Source organism: Populus nigra, chromosome 2 (genome assembly GCF_951802175.1).
Source record: "Populus nigra chromosome 2, ddPopNigr1.1, whole genome shotgun sequence".
In the NCBI taxonomy this organism is placed as follows: domain Eukaryota; kingdom Viridiplantae; phylum Streptophyta; class Magnoliopsida; order Malpighiales; family Salicaceae; genus Populus; species Populus nigra.
In genome coordinates this window covers 35,080,761-35,092,571 of record NC_084853.1, presented here as the reverse complement: position 1 = coordinate 35,092,571, position 11,811 = coordinate 35,080,761, and positions in this window count along the sequence as shown.

Genomic DNA, 11,811 nt, shown 5'->3' with positions numbered 1-11,811 from the left:
TTAACCTTTTCTTTTCAGTTTATATGATGAATGAATATGTTTGTTCTTCTATGCTTATTTTCTATGATTGTTTATTTTAATTACTAGAGCAGACTCTAAGTTATTATTGTGAACAATCTATTGCTAAGTTTGCTATCAAAACCGGAGTTGTGGTATATAAACTTGTGAAGCAACTAAGATTAATAATTGTGGCGGATTGAGAATAATAATCTTTGGGAGAACATTCGATTGATCAAATCAAACATGGATTCAGACACTTATGTTGTCTAGATTAATCAACTCATCTAGTTCTTAAGGTTGCTGTTGGATTAAATTACTAGTGTGAACACTGTGGGTGTTTGATGGTTAGGATTAGTTATACAGTGGATCTATTAACTAATCAACGTAAGAAAAGATAAATATCTAGAGTATAAATTGATGTTTCGTTTCCATGATCAGTTTTGATTTCTGTAGGTGGATGTTTACTTTAAACCAAGGTTTGTTCTCTTGATAATTTTCTGATTTTGTTTAATTTTACTTGATAGTTTTTTGTTTTCTTTTGCTTTAGCCTAAATAACCTCCAAAACCCCCCCAAATTGCATCTCATCTAGCATAAAAATCTGACTTGAACTTTTCTCGTGGGATCGACCCCTTGCTTGCTCTATATGATCATGTGTTGTGTTTTAAGCTAGGATAATTAATTGGTGCGACCGTGACATCGCAACAGTCATCCAGAAATACCCTGACCTTTGTATTTGGCTAGCATCATATGTCTACTAGCATGAGTTGCACAAATCCCTTCGTGAACTTCTTGGAGCACTTTTTTTGCTTCTGTCCTATCCAAATATCTCAACAATCTAGTTCTTCTTCTTTTTCTATTAGGAGTCAGAAGATTGGCTCACAAGTTACTGTCATTTGAGATAAAAATCAAGCAATGTAATTTAAATGATGCAAGAACCCTCTTACTTTTTTGTTTTTCTATTTTAAGAGCTAGCATAGTATGAATTGTTTTTATTTTATTAGGGTCGACTTCAATACCTTAGCTATATACCATAAATCCTAGCAGCTTTCCAGATTTCACCCTGAATGAACATTTTATATGGTTCAACTTCAATCGATACCTTCTCAACCGTTCAAACAACTTTCTCATATTATGATAATGGTCTTCTCCTTCTTGGATTTAGAAATCATGTTATCCATATACACTTCAATTTCTTTATGCATCATGTCACGGAACGGAGTTAACATTGTCGTTTGATAAGCGGCCCCAACATTTTTCAATTTGAATGGCATCACCTTGTAGCAAAAAGTTCCCCACGAAGTAACGAAAGTTGTCTTCTCTTTATCTTTATTGGCCATTTTGATCTGGTTGTACCTAGAGAAACCATCCATAAAGAAGTACATTGAGCTTCGTTTCGTATTATCAATCAAGACATTTACATGTGGCAAAGGGAAGTCGTGTTTCAAACTTGCATTATTTAAATCCCTATAGTCTACACATACTCTAATCTTGTCTTTTTTCTTGAGAACTACTACCATGTTAGATACCCATTGTGGGTACCTAACCACCTCTAATAAACCATCATCTCATTGCTTGTTATCTTAGCTTTCACCTTGAGCACTATATTCAGATAAGTTCTTTGTAGTTTCTACTTCACAGACATACTTCCTTCATCTAATGACACCTTATGCACTACAATATTAGTATCTAAACCAGACATATCCATGTAGGACCAAGCAAACACATCGACATACTCGCATAGTAGTGAGCTCAAGTTTTTCCTTTTACTAGTAGTGATTAGAGTCTTTATCTTCCATTCTCTTTTATCCTACCCTGTATCGATATTAATTGTCTCTAACTATTCTTTTGTCGATTTTGAAGCTTGCTCTGATTGTTATACTAGCCTTGCAAATTCTCTTACATCATCATTTTCTTATTCATTTTCTTCTATTACAATTATGTACTCATTAAAATTCGGTCATTTATTCTTAGTGTAATGTGGTCGTGATTTCATGAACGATCCACTTTCAAATTTTCTAAAAGTGGAAGGTGTTTCAATGTAAGTGTGTATTTGTAAAGATAAAGAGATGGAGAAATTTGTGAAAATACATGGTCTCATTGATAAAAGAAGAAGCTCAACTATAATGAAAATCATGTGTTTACATTTGGAGCTAAGATTGTCAACTTGGTATGAAAGCAAGACAAACACAAAAGGCACATTAGAAAAACATTGTCATTTACTTTTTGAAGACTATAGAAGCCTCTTGGGTCACCTAATTTTAGAACCTTTCGCCACTTGCTAGCTTTTGCATAAAGGTCTTTACAAACATTTCCTCCTCAATGTGGATAATTTGTTGCGGTAACAACTCTTCTCTTTCCATAACCTTTCATTTCCCACTATAGCTCTTGACCTTACTATCATCTTGTTCCAATATATTAATTCTCATAGCAGCCAAGCCTTGGGTAGGGACATTTTTTGTAAATCCCAAGAAAAACCAAGGCTGGATTAAATTAAAGAAGATAAACTAAACTAAAAAGAAGTGGGGGCAAGAACCAATACACTTGAAGAAAATGGGGTCTAAATGCAAATAAGAATAATTATAGAGCATAAATACTCCTATTCTCACCAAAAACAGATCTGCAGCTACGTAAAGTAAGAAAAGAGGGAGTTTTTATATCTATTTTTACAAATCAAGAGAGAAACACCAAAATTTCAAGAACCCATCCCAGATTGAGGGTTATAGGTAAAATAAACCCTGGTGAGAAAGGGATTAACAAGAAAAATTGAACAAGAAGAGAAGAGGGGAGGGTCAGCTGTCATTAGAAAGAAAATGAGGGTTCGAAGCCTTGATTCGCATCAGGTAAGAAATTCTAAATCTGGTCTTATGAGTCATTTCAAGTCGATTATGAATTGATGTCTGAATGTTAATTTATATATTGAGTTCTTAGACTTGAATTGAGGAAAAAGTAAGAGTTGCTAAAGTAAAGAACTTCATGTGTTGTGTGTAAATGGAAAGGTTGATGAATCTGGATAGTTTTGTCTCTTGACCTTCAAAGAGATTTTGGGTAGGAGAATGAAGTAATTATGATCAAGTTCCTTCATAGAAATTATAGTTTTGGATGTTTATTAATGAGTGATTTTGACTACTTTAGAGGCAGAACTGGGTTCTTCCCAAAACATAGAACTTGTAGTCTCATGTCTTACCTTTCCAACGCCACAAATTTAACTTGAATCGGAGTTTTATAACTCCAGATATAGTTAAAAATCTAAGGAGAGGTCAGACAATAACAGTTCAAAAATGGACAGTAACAGTCCAAGCGTTTGTTAGTGAGCGATTTTGACTACCTTAGATGCAGAACTAGGTTCTTCTCAAAACATAGAACTTGTAGCCTCATGTCTTACCTTTCCAACGCCATAAATTTCACTTGAATCGGAGTTCTATAACTCCAGATATAGTTAAAAATCTGAGGAGAGGTCAGACAGTAACAGTTCAAAACGAAGCAGTAACAGTTGGACAGTGAAAGTCCAAATATAAAGAAAGGAATGATAACTAGGATTGGACAAAGAACAACAGTAATAATGAGTGAAATGAGAAAAACATAAAGTACTAAGAAATGACTGAAAGAAAGACTTATTGGTTGTTGATATGGTTATTATAAAACATATCCTTGAGTGAGGAAAATTTATGAGATAAACCTGTGATTTGCAGGAGGGACCACAGACATGGTGCAACAGTAGCAGCAGGGGAGCACGAGTAGAGCTTCTATTACAGGTAGGTGATTCACACCTATGCTTCCTAGTTAAATTCCATGATTTAATATATTTTGATGTGAAATGTGAATTACTGAATGTATGTGTATTCAAGGTGAAAAGTTGTTATGTGAATTGCCAAGTGATGAAATTATCACTGAAAAAGGAAAATATGAGAAGTGTGATTTGAGGCATAAACTAGCATACATTGAGTGTATGTTAGGATCCCGGGTAAGGGGATCATCCTGTATTGGCTAGCATACATTTAGTGTATGTTAGGATCCCGGGTAAGGGGATCGTCATGAATGGACTAACATACATTTAGTGTATGTTAGGATCCCGGGTAAGGGGATCTCCACGTATTGGCTAATATACATTCAGTGTATGTTAGGATCCTGGGTAAGGGGATCACCATGGAATGGCCAACATACATTTAGTGTATGTTAGGATTCCAGGTAAAGGGATCGCCTTATATCGACTCCTATGGGGTGGTGATGACGATACCAGTGAAAGTGGTATCGGTAATGTGATAAGCAAAAGTAACCACGTTGATCTTATAAGGTCTGGAATGAAGGTTGATAGTGGTAGAGGGAACGGTTATTAATAGTTTGAATAAGGAAGAGATTTTAAATAAAAAAAAACTAGAAGGGAGAAGTAAATGAAATATGAACGCATGTTACCCTGTTGAAATTATTAGATATTCATATTGTTATATTTATGGAAATATTCACCTTGCAATAATATGTATTTTGTTTCAGGATCATCGCATGCACGACAGGAGTAGATCCTAGCTTATGTTCCCTTTTTGAAGTCTAGGTTCTAGGGAGTATACCTTTGTATTTTGGTAAACATGAAAATGGTTGTATAACTTAATTTGTATAATAAATGTTTAAACTTGATTGGATAAATTTAACGTTGTAGTTTATATAACCATATTTCATGTCTATGAATTTATCTTTATTTAAATTATCCATCCACAATGATATTTTTGTTATATCATGCATATCATAAATATTATGGTTGATAGGTGTGAGTATAATTGTGGAATTGAAACCCAGGTTGATTGGGTCGGGAATTAAGTTATGAGATGTGAACTGTTAGAAGTGTAAACAGGTTACATGTCAGTAATTTGGGACCTTCCGGTATAGGGGGGACTCCGTCGAAATTTCCGGTAGATGTTAACACGAAGACTGAGAATATGTATATATATATATATATAAAAAAAAAATTTAACTATGTTTTTCTATTGACATGAGATTGTGGTTTTATCCCAGAAATGGAGGATGTTACATTTAGTATCAGAGCTCAGGTTGCTATTCCAGGGATAGGAATGATTATATGGTTTTGAAATGTGTTTTCAGGATGGTGAGAACAAGACAAGGAGCCAGGACTGATCCATCCCCAGTTCGGGGAAGTGGCCAGAGTATTCGTAATGAAAGTGATCCAGATTGGGATCTCTTGGCAGACACCTCCTCTCATATACCTGCAGCATCAGTGTACTCAGAAGGGGGCGAGTCAGTGAGACTTCGAGATGATTCATCGTTCCGTCAAGCAGATGTATCCATGCCCGAGGGATCAGACAGACATGGGGGAGATAATATACCTCCATCAGTGGCACCGGTAGCTGAATCAAACCTATTTTCGGATCCTGCTTTTATAGAACATATAGTGAGAGCTGTGACAGTAGGAATGGTAGCGAGGGCCTCCAATACGACTCTTAGATCAGGGGGAATAGTCACCATAGTGCAATGGGTGAAGGGTATGAGAGAGATGGGTTGTATGACTTACCAGGGTGAAAAGGATGCTGAGGTTGCTGGGCATTGGCTGAGGAAAGTGGAACGAGTCATAAATCAAATGCAGGTGCTAGAGGAGCTACGAGTGGATTGTGTGACTCAACTATTGGTTGAAAGTGCTCACTCTTAGTGGGAGACCATTAGAGAAAGGAGATCAGGGGAGGTATTGAGATGGAGGGATTTTCGTGAAGAGTTTGAGGAAAGGTACTATTCTTGGGAGCATAAGAGGGAGAAAGAACGGGAGTTTTTGGAATTGAAGTAGGGAGATTTAACAGTGCTGGAGTATGAGAGGAGATTTCAGGATTTAGCAGTTTTTGCCTCCACTTACCTTCCCACAGAGCGCCACAGGGTGGAGAGGTTCCGTGATGGACTGAGGCGGGAATTGAGGATGATATTGATAGCCATGCAGTTTCAATCGGTACGGGAATTGGTACGTGCTGCTCAGGGTATGGAGAGGGTAATAAAGGATACCCTGAAGCCAGTGGTCGAGCAGAGTCAGGCAATGGGAGCTAAGAGGAGAGATTTTGAGTTTATAACTAGGAGACCTCCTCTCCCAAAGAAGGGGAAGAGCGGGCCATCATCAAGACCATCCCAGAGAAGGGGTGGGAGTTTTAACCTAGGAGGGAGCTCAGGAGGATCTAGACAAGTAAGTGGAAGAGGAGCTTGGGGAGGACAGTCTAGACAGGGAGTCAAAACTGCTAGAGGGTCTACAGAGCAAAAGGGACCAGTATATCCATTTTGTTAGAGGTGTGAGCAGCGACACCCGGGAGATTGCTCTGCAATGCTGGGGAGATGTTATATTTGTAGAAGTGAGAGGCATCGATGGAGAGAGTGCCCGCATGTAGGAAGATGTTGTTACTATTATGGGGACACGAGTCACCGGAAGAAGGATTGTCCTCGTATAACTACTGAGGGAGCCCATGGTCAGAGGATTGAGGTTCAGAGCCAGCAGCAATCGGTGACAGTCAATCATCCTATGAGGCCTACCTAATCAGGGACAAATGCTACTCGTGGGAGGCTCAGAAATCAGGAGGGGAGGACTCAGGGTCGGGTATATCACATGACCTACGAGGATGTAGGAGCTGTACCTGATGTGGTGGCAGGTACTTTACAGTTAGATACAATGCAAGTTTATGCTTTAATTGATCCTGGAGCTAGTCATTCCTTTGTATCTTATAGAATTGTGAATAACTTGCATGTGTTATCTAGTAACTTGGGAGTAGGGGTGACGGTTAGTACACCTTTGGGAGAGAATATACATATTGATGATATTTATAGAGGGGTAAAACTATTATTGGAGGATTAGAGTTGAGGGCAGATCTTATGTCGTTAGAGTTATATGATTTTGATGTGATTCTGGGCATGGATTGGTTAAGTAAACATAAGGCACATGTGGATTGTTTCACCAAGATGGTGACAATCCAAGGAATAGGTGATAAAAGAGTAGTGTTTAACAGGGAAAGAAAACTAATTCCAAGTTGTGTAATCTCAGTTTTGGTGGCTAGAAAATTACTGAAAGGTTGTTTTGCTTGGTTAGCCCATGTAAGAGAGCTGGAGAAGGGTAGCATAGATTTGGCTAGTATTCCTGTTGTGAGGGAGTTTCAAGATGTATTCCCATAAGAGTTGCCTGGATTACCTTCAGTTAGAGAAATTGAAGTTTCCATAAACTATTCCAGGAGTTTCTCCTATAGCCCAGTCCCCTTATAGGATGGCACCTATGGAATTGGCGGAACTGAAGGTCCAACTTCAGGAATTGTTAGATAAATGCTTCATCCGGCCTAGTAACTCACCCTGGGGAGCTCTAGTATTGTTTGTAAAGAAGAAGGATGGCACCCTTCGTTTGTGCATTGATTATCATCAATTGAATAAAGTGACGGTGAAGAACAGGTACTCACTCCCACGAATAGATGACTTATTTGATCAGTTGAAGGGTGCTAGGGTATTTTCTAAGATAGATCTGAGATCTGGATATCACCAGTTGAGAATCAAGGAACAAGACATACAAAAAACTGCCTTCCGAACCCGTTATGGGCATTACGAGTTTTCGGTGATGCCTTTTGGGTTAACCAATGCTCCAGCCATGTTTATGGACTTGATGAATCGGGTGTTTCGGCTTTACCTGGACCAATATGTGGTTGTATTTATTGACGATATTTTGGTGTATTCAAACTCTCACTTGGAGCATGAACAACATCTAAGGGTTGTGCTACAGACTTTAAGGGAAAATCAATTATATGCAAAGCTAGATAAGTGTGAGTTCTAGCTCAAGGGAGTAGTATTTTTGGGCTATGTAATATCCGCAGAGGAATATTTGTAGATCCAAGAAAGGTTGAGGTCGTGTTAAAATGGGAAAGGCCTACCAACGTGACAGAAATCCGAAGTTTCTTGGGTCTTGCTGGATATTACCGAAGGTTTATTGAAGAATTCTCCACCATAGCCTCACCTTTAACTAAGCTGACCCGCAAGGAAGTCCGGTTTGTTTGGTCGGAAGAGTGGAAGCAAGCTTTCAAGAACTGAAGGAGAGGCTCACTTCTGCTCCTGTGTTGGCCCTTCCATCAGGGATAGAAGGGTTTGTGGTATATAGTGATGCCTCAAAAAGGGGTCTGGGATGTGTATTGATGCAAAATGGACGTGTGATTGCTTATGCATCAAGACAGTTAAAGTCGCATGAGGTGAATTACCCGGTTCATGACCTAGAACTTGCAGCGGTGGTGTTTGCCTTAAGACTATGGAGACATTATTTATATGGGACACAAGTTCAAATCTTTACAGACCATAAAAGTTTGAAGTATTTGATGTCACAAAAGGAGTTAAACATGCGGCAGAGAAGATGGGTAGAGTTAATAAAAGATTACGATTGTGTTATTGACTACCATCCTGGTAAGGCTAATGTAGTAGCCGATGCCTTGAGTAGGAAGGGAAAAACAGTGATAAATGATGTGGAGCTTAAGGAACAAGAAAGTATAGTGGAATTAAAGAAAATAGGCTTGCGGCTAAGTGTAGGGCCCGAAGGATCACTGTTAGCTCAGTTAAAGATCCGATCTGTGCTTTGAGACAGGGTCTTGGTAGCTCAACAAGCAGATGGGAAAGTAAAAGAGATCAAGGAGAGGGTAAACAAGGGTATAGAGACATCATTTCAAATGTTATCGGATGGGCTAATAGCTATGGGTAGGCGAATTTATTTGCCTGAGGATAAGATTTTGAAAGACGAAGTATTAAGAGAAGCTCATGAATCTCGATTTGCTACTCATCTTGGGAGTACAAAGATGTATAGGGATTTAAAGGAAAACTACTGGTGGCCAAATATGAAGAGGGAAATAGCAGAATTTGTGTCAAATTGTGGGATCTGTCAACAAGTAAAGATAGAACACCAGAAACCTGTAGGGGAATTACAATCATTATCAATTCCAAAATGGAAATGGGAGAATATTTCTATGGATTTTGTGACAGGATTACCCAGGGGAAAGAAGGGGAATGATGCTATATGGGTGGTTGTGGATCGACTAATAAAATCTGCTTTGTTTTTGCCAATGAAGATGACTGATTCAGTGGATAAGTTGGAAAAATTGTATGTAAATGAAGTAATTAGACTTCACGGAGTGCCGATTTCAATTATATCGAATCGGGATCCAAGGTTCACATCAAGATTGTGGCCTAGCTTACAACGGGCAATGGGGACAAAGTTGAATCTGAGCACGGCATTTCATCCTCAGACAGATGGTCAATTTGAAAGGACCATCCAAACTCTTGAGGATCTCTTGAGGTCCTGTGTGCTGGATTTTGGAGGGAATTGGGAGGATCTCCTGCCATTAGTGGAGTTTACTTATAATAATAGCCATCAAACTACTATTGGTATGGCTCCATATGAAGCATTGTATGGGAGGAAATGTCGGACCCCAATTTGTTGGGAGGAAGTAGGAGAAAGGAAGCTTTTGGGACCTGAGATGGTGCAACTGACAACGACAAGGTGAGGGTGATCAAAAAGAGAATGAAGGAAGCCCAGGATAGACAAAAAAGTTACGCAGATCGCCGAAAAAGGCCGTTGGAATTCCAAGTTGGGGATAAAGTATTTTTGAAGGTGGCTCCTTGGAAAGGCATCATTCGATTTGGGGTAAAAGGGAAATTAGCCCCGAGATATATTGGCCCTTTTGAGATTAAAGAAAGAATCGGGCCAGTTGCATATCAATTAGAATTGCTTGTATATTTGGATAAGATTCACAATGTGTTCCATGTATCATTGCTGCAAAAGGCTAAGATAGACCCCTCACGGGTATTGCCACAAGTTCCTATGAAGATTAAAGGGGATCTAACCATGAAAACTAAGCCCATCAAGATCTTAGATCGAGATGAGAAATTGTTGAGAAATAAAAGAGTTCCCTTGGTGAGAGTATTGTAGAGAAGCTCTCGAATAGAAGAAGAAACATGGGAAAGAGAATCCGAGATGAAGGAAAAGTTTCCGCACTTATTCTCCGACATAGGTACGTAACTTGAATTTCGAGGATGAAATTTTTATTAGGAGGGGAGATTGTAAATCCCAAGAAAAACCAAGGTTGGATTAAATTAAAGAAGATAAACTAAACTAAAAAGAAGTGGGGGCAAGAACCAATACACTTGAAGAAAATGGGGCCTAAATGCAAATAAGAATAATTATAGAGCATAAATACTCCTATTCTCACCAAAAACAGATCTGCAGCTACGTAAAGTAAGAAAAGAGGGAGTTTTTATATCTATTTTTACAAATCAAGAGAGAAACACCAAAATTTCAAGAACCCATCCCAGATTGAGGGTTATAGGTAAAATAAACCCTGGTGAGAAAGGGATTAACAAGAAAAATTGAACAAGAAGAGAAGAGGGGAGGGTCAGCTGTCATTAGAAAGAAAAGGAGGGTTCGAAGCCTTGATTCGCATCAGGTAAGATATTCTAAATCTGGTCTTATGAGTCATTTCAAGTCGATTATGAATTGATGCCTGAATGTTAATTTAAGTTCTTAGACTTGAATTGAGGAAAAAGTAAGAGTTGCTAAAGTAAAGAACTTCATGTGTTGTGTGTAAATGGAAAGGTTGATGAATCTGGACAGTTTTGTCTCTTGACCTTCAAAGAGATTTTGGGTAGGGTTAATGAATAGCTCTACTTCAATGGTCCCCACCACTTTTCTTGAGGAACCATCATAAGCCCTAGTTGTTATGGTGTTTGATAGTATATGCATCGAATCAACTGGCATTTCATCCAACACGTACTTCGAGAGTATATTTAAAGCTGAATTGTTATCCACTAATACTTTGTTGATTGTGCAATCCTTGCACCTCACAATGATGTATTGAGGTTTATTATGACCCCCTCCTCTAACATCAAGCTCGTTTTTAGTGAAGTATATGTAATTTGTCACATAGAGTTTTACGAACAGATGCTCCATGGTCTTTTGGGCTATTTCTTAGGGCACATATGCCTCATTCAACACTCTTTGCAGCACATTGTGGTGCGGCTCGAAAGTCAAGATAAGAGACATCAAGGATATCCTAGCAAGGGTTTTCTTCAACTGCTCTACCACATTATACTCATTGTGCTTCATCAGCTTTAGGAATTTGTAGGCTTTCTCCTCACTCATAGGTTGTTTATTTTCATATCTTTGATGCAATTTATAACCTTTTTGCCTTTGGATTTTCATCGTCTTTCTAGTTCTTCATATGTAAAAAACTTGCCACTTCTAGTTAATCCACCAATCTCAATCTGAAACACTAGAGCATGACCCTCAACATTGGGAGAATTTCTATAATTATAAGGCAATGCATTATAGTTCCCATTATAGGTAACGACAAGCCTTGTTAAGACAAGCTTCGATGGACTGCTATCGGTATATTGAAGCCTACACATATTTGCTTTCTTCCTTTAGAAACTTATCATGCCTACGACATCATCCTTTTTCTGGCTTTTTTATTTGTAAAAAAACTACAAGTCATCATTTGATGTGATACTCTTATATTCATCGATGTTATATCCATTTGCTCCATGAAACCTATAAAATTGGCACTTTTTATTGAACCTGATTCATTTTTTTATTAGCAAACATCTGACTTGCACTCACATGTTATATAACCTATCCATGGTTACCCTAAAAACCTTCTTCTTCTTTTTTCATCTAAACTCCATGACATTTACTCCACCACTACTGGGAGCATGATTAAGCAGGGGTTTGGAATTGATGTTGGGAGTATCTTCAAAGGTTTAACATCCTACTTTCAATAATTGTTAGAGCTTCCTCTTGAATGTTGATCAAGTATCAATATTAT